We start from the raw sequence: 7,979 nt of genomic DNA, 5'->3' as shown, positions 1-7,979 counted from the left end.
AAGAAAATTTTGTTGAAGCCTAAATTAAATGTTGCGTGCTGTTTATAACTTTGTCTAAATTGTTTTTCTCTCTAAATTTGAGTTACCGAATTTACTCATTATGAACAGGCCAATTAAGCACAGTGAATTTTGCTACTTGGTTTTTGAATTCCAGCTTACGATGATAATTTTTACAGTAAGTCTGAGAACAGAAATGATGAACGAGTTAAAAATTCCCAGTACAAGTTAGACATGAACAACTTAAAGTCAACTACTGCTTGGCCTCGGTAATTACTGAACGCCTTCTAATCGGCAAACAACCTTCAAAACTTGCGACGAGCCACGCAGAAGCTGTGCAATAATAATAAGAAGTCTGCTTAGTCAGGCCGAGCATCATGAATACCTCACGGCGCCTGGACTCGGGATAAATTAAAATTAATTTTCACAGCCGAGCTCAGCGTCGTAGGAGTGCTCGAGCGCCGTGCTGGTCTGTTGACGCCGACACCAAGAATCCAGAATAATGTAACCACGTGCTTCTTATGCATCACTCTTAAGTCTGTTAACAACCTTTATTAAAACTTCAATTAATATTCTTGCTTAAAAACAGAAAATTCAAGACAATAACAATAAATTATTTTCAAATTTATATCCATGCACCAGCTTCTTTCAATGGAGTGGAGCTCATGAACTCAAACTTAAAAAATGTTTGTCTGCAAATATATCTCGGGAAGTTATTTAACTGAAAGTCAAAAAACAAACTTCTTATCGGCCTACAAGTCTTTGGTATGCAAAATAGCTGCTCTTGCGTTCACGGTGTTGCGCCAACGCCTCGGACTCTTCATTGAGCGCCCCCGCCCTTGGCGCAGCTTTCTTGCCCGCCGGCCGTGACAGGTCATGCGTCACGCGCGTCATTTGCCCACTTCTTTGCATCGGAATATCTCAGACGAATAACAGCGCGATTCTTTGTTCACTTCATGCCATCAAAACTTGCTGGCCGTTTTTAGCAGTAATGTACGGCTGCTGACGCCAAATTAAAGGATGATTATACACACTTTTCGAACTACAGTAACTGAAAAGCAAAACCTTTACAGCATGTAATTAACTTCATATTTTTACGGTGAAAATTGAAGAGTAAATCTATGCTCGCCCTTTACCTAATTGTAAATTTTTTAGAAAACGTACGAGCACTTCAAGACGTCAAGATTTCCTTTGCAGCTTCTTACTCTTCTTCACTTGATTGCGAAGTAAAGAACTAAGGAATCTGCAATGGAAGATGCACAGACAATTGACGGAAGTGAACACCGAAATCAATGATCCATTTTCTAATAGATCTCTCCTTTAAAACTTCAACCCAGAATTTGACAAGGTCGAGAACAGAAGTATGCTTCATTAATTGGAAGACAGCACTTCGTAAGAAGTATTTTGAAAAAAAAAAGAAATTCTCATTTGTGCAAGCTACATCTCGAGCAAAGCTCAAGCTGAACGAAGAACCGTTGCCATAGAAACATAAGAAGCTCGACATTATTGCACTGCCATCTTTTCTTGCTGCGAGTCCTTAAGTTTCATAAGATTCAGTGAGAAGATGGATGGATTTTACATGCTAGTAGTTGAAGTGTTGCATATTTAGAAGTTGAAAAATCCAGTAAAAATACGTTTTCAGTATTGTACTAGAAAATATAACTTCTTTTGGATATTAAATTTTGTGATCGTGTTATCATTTGTTATTCAAATAATGAAAACAAGATTCTAAATATAACTACATTTTTTGAAGAATCATGCATAAAATTATTTATAAATCGTCTGAAATTGAACGATCGGGCTATTGTATTCTTTTATGCATCCAAACTCTCGTTAAGAGCAGCAAAATGCACAATAGAATGAGGATAGGTCTATTTATTTATTCCTGCATATAACTGCATCACTTAATTTCGGACCAGATCGAATATAATAATTAAGAGTTGTTGCTCGTTAATTAGAACCAATCATTACCCTGCTCAAGTGTACTCACAATACAGTAAAAAAGCATGTGCAGTGAGTACTTTGTTTTGAATTAATGATTGATAGAAATTGAATGGTGGAAATAGAACACCGTTTTGAAGGTAATAGGAAGAGCATACATACCCGCCCCCGTCCATCATGTATGCCAGTAATGAACGGAGCAAAGCTTGTTAGGTAGCAGGCTCGATGGCAGGCTTCGCTCGAGCTTCATTTCAATGAACTCTCGCTGGACTCTCATTAGAATCTGATTCACGCACCCGAATGAGTGCTTGTGGCAGTATAATCTTACACCTGCAGTGCGGATCAAACCGTTGCTATATTCAGTCCGTTGCTATATTCTGTAGCAACGGACGATCAGTCCGTTGCTATATTCAGAATGGACTCGAATGTAAATGAAAAGCTGGAAGTTAGTCTCGGAGAAAGATTGCCGCGTTTGCATCCCATCCAATTATGCGAAAATTACTGTTAAGTTTCCCTTTAACCTGAAAATAGCTTCGGGGCGAATAAATCTAAATCACAATGTATAAAACTATAAATATTATACAAAATGTTATAAAATTTTAGTGTTCAAAGGTAATCGTTAGTCCATGCCTCATTTGAAAAAAGGCCTGAAAACGGAACAAAATAAGTTTTTAGACTTCAATCAAACGATTTAAATCGATGGTGGATGAAAGGCCTCAAATTTCGTAATTGAAACCCAATGGTAAGAGAACAGCGTGAATACGAGTGATGATTGCGCCAAATCTTTCTATGCTCTAATTAGAGCTTCATTATGGAGTTCACAAGCGAGAACATCATCCTAAAAACCCGGTCACTTTTGCCTACAGCGAAGTTTGATTGGTAGTCGCTGCAGGCCGGTCCAATGGAGAGACTGAGGCTTCTCTATTCGTTACAACTCAACGCTACTTAATATGTTACATGCAGTGGGACAATAAAAAATCATTGAGTGCACCACAAACAGGGATATAAATAAACGTATCTAAAAAATATTAGGCCACTAAAGTAGATCGAAAATTGACAAATTAAGTTATTACAACTCATTTATATTCAAATGTTTGGCAACGGAGCTTTATATTTGCAGAGCTACACGAGTCCGACAAGATTAGAGCGAAGTTTCCAATTTTTTCGTCGAGGTGAAGTTATTCAAATGTTTGGCTACGGAGCTCTATATCTGCAGAGCTACACGAGTCCGACAAGATTAGAGCGAAGTTTCCAATTTTTTCGTCGAGGTGATCGCAAGTTAAGTATATGATGACCATCTAATGGCCATATGATGACCATATGATGACCATATGATGACCATATGATGACCATATGATGACCATATGATGACCATATGATGGCCATTTGATGACCATCTGATGGCCATATGATGACAATATGATGACAATATGACAGATATGATATATATGCACACGATAGTTATGTACTTCTCGTGGTTGCCGTACACAATAGACATGTATTCAAACGATGCAGATTTTTCATTACGCGCGGTGATGCAAAAACATGAAGTCCCAAACCATCTGAAGGTCAACAAGAAGCAAGTTCAGTTCTGATCAGACATTTACATTCTTCGTCTTCTATGGACCGGATTCCCTGGAGAAATTGGTAGTCGTTTACTACTGGACTTTTGACTCCACAATAATATTATTCCCGCCAGTCTGGTATCACATTTTTTTCTTGTGCCAGAAGGCTTCTAACATGAATCTCGATTGCCAAATTCCTGGGGCTTAGATTTTTTTATTGAGATCGTCGTAAGGAGGCAGAGAGCTTAGAATTTTGTTGTGGGCCGTCAGGACCATCCATTTACGAGTGTCCGGAAGTGGTCCGACAACGTCACTTTAAAGTTCTTGCCACCAATCCTGAAACGCTTTCATCGATTTTCTGCATCGTTAGCTTTCGCTCCCGTCTTTTGCTTCGGTTTTATGCATAAGAATATAGCTCCTCTGCCGGACAATATACTTCGAAGATGAAGCATAAACAAAAATTGAAAAAAGTGTCGATAGACGATAGTGTCAAAATGACACTATCGACAACGTTAAGTCACCATATCTTCCTCCATCAAGATGCACATTTTTTGAATTTTTCATACTTGAATATTCAGTATGTTTTTTTTCATGTTTCAGCATCATAATTAATGATCACGTAGAAGTGAATTAAATGAACTAAGACGAAACATGAAGAAAAATTTTCTACGAATTCGGATAATGTTGGGTTGGTCAGATATGTGTATTTTATTATAAAGCAAAATTAATAATATGTATGAACCTTGCTTTGTAATTTTATTAAATAGGTGTAGGTGAATATTTTTCGATAAGTATTTAACTCAATTGCAATTACTCAATACTTTCGACTCAATTGATGTCACTCCAATGCACTGTTGTATATCTGATGTCTAGCACGGCTCAACGAAGCATTAGTTGCGGGATGCAACCATCCTTGATCAGGGCAGAACCCAGGCAGCAAGGCTACTGCCTGAACCTCGCTCTATTAGTCCTTTCGCTCATTTGCTCAATGAGAAATAACCTCACAGAGTTAAATCCGGTGATCATGCTGTTCAAATAACATCGTCATTATTGGTGATCAGTCACCCAGGGGCAACATACCTAAACAAACATACCTAAATACAGCCCCAGAATTTCTAGCAGAATGGGCTGTAGTAACATCCAGCTTGAAACGTAATACATAGTCGCATATTATTCCTACGGTCAACCCAAAGTTCGGTTTTGAGAAATATAGTCCAAGGAAGCTTGGATACTCCTCTGAACAATTGTATAATCAATTTTTTTATAATCGGAGAAATAAGGCACAAGTATATGCCTAGTAAACAGTACTGAATGCTCAGCAAACAGTTACTTTTTCACTGCGTGGAGGCGTATCAAAGGCGTACTACGCTCATGCCCAAGGTTTGAATAATTTTTATTGCGCATGGTCCGCTTATTCACAGCTAATCTGAAGTGCGCCTTGTCCCATAACAAAACGCATGCACGCATGCGTGTGAGGACTTGACCCATGTGCGTTTGTATGAAAAACAGTGAAGTTCCTAGCGTGAAATACGGCTAGCAAACGATCAGACAACGCCTGGGCAATGCATGCCAGCGACCAGGATGCTCAGGAGACTGCAAGATCGATCTTCTGACACACTAAATGTTTTCTGATGCTCGGACGGTCCTCCGAGCTTCACTATTTCCCATGAAGCTTCCGCTTTCCAGGAAGTTCGCCGACATCGAGAAAACGAATTTACGGCCAGGAGCAGCATTGCGAGGGTGAATGCGTCAACGATTTGGCAACGCATGCAGTGCTGCAATAATCAACTTATCCTGACAAAAATAAGTCTCGACTGCAAAACGGAGTCACCCATTCGACCAAGCTGTGTCAACAATTGATGGCCTCCTACCGGAAAATTCAATGACCATTACGCCTTTCGACTCCATAACCTTCACTACTGCAACGAGCCTCCACAACCCCAATGTTTTTTTTGGCTTTTTGCCCCATCCTGTATACGATCAAATAACTAACATTCAATTAAATTTTTGGTTGTTTTCAATCTCCTACGAGTTAGGCAGAATTCTCACAGTATGTCAGCTCAGGCAGTTTGCTTTGCATGAAAAATAATACAGAAAGAATTAAATAAACCAAAAAATACTTTCTTCAAATCATTTCAAGACGGCAACATGCAACTGATGTCAAATGCTACGTATACTAACAACATGAGATTAGTTCTTACAATGATTTATTTAGGGAATTAATTTCGCTAAGTTTGACTCGTTGATAAGACTTATTTGTTAGTGCGGCCATGTCAAATTAATTCCTATCACTTGTAGCATAGGTTTGAGTGCAGCCTTCGTATAGGACGACGTTTAATTTCGAGCTCTTCAATTGAATGCATCAGCGGTCGAGGATTCGTTTGATGCGTCGCGTTAAAGCGTAAAGAGGCAAGGGGAGGTGACCGGTAACATCACAATGAGGTTCAATGATAAAACTTCAGATCAATCAATTGCTGATGTAAAGTTGTTGTTTAGACATGTGACGCAGCTGCATTCGAAACACAATTATAGTAGATTTCGCTTGAAACAACATAATTGATCACGCTGAAGAACTGTTTAATATAAGATGCTAATTATTCTTCTATGTGATTGTCACAGAGTGGCGGTTCAGCGCATTGAACGAGAATTTCATTCTGAAGCGTTCAATTTACCAGAATCGCCTTTAAAACCGACTTTAAAATCGGGCTCAGCTTCCAAGACGTCCGAGCAACGCTTAGGCATTCAACATAAACTGGTAAAAAACTGTCGCTGTCAACAAGCCGAGGACGTTTCGCATAATGAAGCAGTGGTAGGTTTTTTGAACCAGCATCACTCAGCAGGATTAGAAGCGGTAACAGGACAAGTCTGACTCCTGCCTGAGCTTTTAGCTGAACTTTGCAAGCGACTTTGGGTGCGGGTTCTTAAGCCTTGCTGCGGAAATGTAGCCGCAGGCTTACTGAAATGAAATGTTTTTAACCAAAAAATAGCTGGCCACAATTTTACAAACTATGGGTGATTAAAAATGTCAAATATTGCAAAAAGAGGCTATAAATTATTGACCTTGTCTTGGGATGCTTTTAGAGGTGACCTGAATCCTCCAATGTATTGTGAGTGACTGTAAACGTATAACCATTATTGATAGAGTAAATGATGCCACGATATCAGTTTTCTCCACTCTGCAAATTATTCGAATTTGTATATTTTGGTTACGTTTATACGGAAGGGAAAATGCGAAAAGCCGATGTCAGAAGATTTGATGTGCGGTGAAAAGCTCAGGCAGAGTACTAGGATAAATTGTTATATGGATTAGTAAAATGAAGATTTCTTAAAACATACATTTTTGTTTATTAATTGCTGATGATACGTTTATTTTATTTGCTGTGACTTAGACGTTAATTACTTTGCATATGTTCTTTTAAGAAAGCTCGAGGACGTGATTTTAAGTCTCAAGGCTCAGACTGATCAGCGTTGATGTTCCAAATTGTTTATTTGTTTGTCAGAGTCCTTATGTACAAAATTGCTGTGGAATTTAAAAACTTGTATATTAATACCAATGATCTTGTAGAGATTAAAATTCCAAAAGCACACCCACGCCGTGAATACAGCATACGCTTGAATGTTGTAATCACGCCCATAGTAGGTTAGTAACTGAATACTGGCCAGATGATTCATAGGCGCCACTCATCTCAGACCAGACCTATCGGTCTGCGCAGCACGGCCTATGGCAGCGGAGCAGTTCTGACTGGGGGGCTAGCTTGCACGTTAGGCTTGCTTTTCTCATGGAATATCTCTCCGTGCCCTGAGCGCATAGCACACACGCAAAGCAGCGCAGCCGTCTACAACGCAGCGCTTGGCCTGGCTTGTCACTTGACTAGGCGGTTGGCTATGGGGGAGCCGAGAAGTGGTGAGGGACGATCTGCGCACTGATGGCCTTTAGTTTAAGGTGAGAACACAGCACGGCTCCGGGAGTGCTATTGTTTCTCGTTCAGTATGGAATACTTTCCGATCTTCTGAGCACGTTCCATTAAATTAAATGCTTCATTGTCTGGTCAATTCACTTTACAATTTGGAATTCTAATCTAAAATTATACTGTAAGATTCTCAATTGATTAGAACTCTTTATGTTTTATTTCTACAGACGTGAAGTGGCGCTAAAGGTGGAGGGTGCCTGGAGCGGAGTCTGAGTCAGGGACCTTGGAACTTGCTAAAGAACTCAATTTTTTCAATAAACTGGTGCACTGCTTCGACTCTTAGTTTCACCTTCCCCATAAATTTAGTGCACCTTAATAGTTCATTTCATCATTCGTTTGTTTATACAAGAACAGCGATACCATTGAATGCTTTATGAGATTAATCAGTAACATTAAGAAATATGCTACACTGTTCTGCGGGCTGATTCGATGAAACTATGAAAATCACCACGCCTCAGAGCACATATACATCATTTTCCTCGAGCACTTACACCGAGACTCTCTC

At 39.4% G+C, this 7,979-nt stretch overlaps 1 long non-coding RNA gene across 1 annotated transcript; it reads left to right on the top strand.

Moving 5' to 3' along the window:
* Nucleotides 1–7,255: 7,255 nt before the first annotated feature.
* On the top strand, nucleotides 7,256–7,747 carry LOC125178056. The gene is made up of 2 exons (XR_007156769.1): nucleotides 7,256–7,446; nucleotides 7,642–7,747. It is a non-coding gene; the product is annotated as an uncharacterized LOC125178056 (long non-coding RNA).
* The last annotated feature ends 232 nt before the right edge of the window (nucleotides 7,748–7,979 follow it).

The sequence above is a fragment of the Hyalella azteca genome, unplaced genomic scaffold (genome assembly GCF_000764305.2).
Source record: "Hyalella azteca isolate HAZT.00-mixed unplaced genomic scaffold, Hazt_2.0.2 contig6741, whole genome shotgun sequence".
In the NCBI taxonomy this organism is placed as follows: Eukaryota; Metazoa; Arthropoda; class Malacostraca; order Amphipoda; family Hyalellidae; genus Hyalella; species Hyalella azteca.
This window is presented reverse-complemented; position numbering and strand designations above follow the sequence as displayed.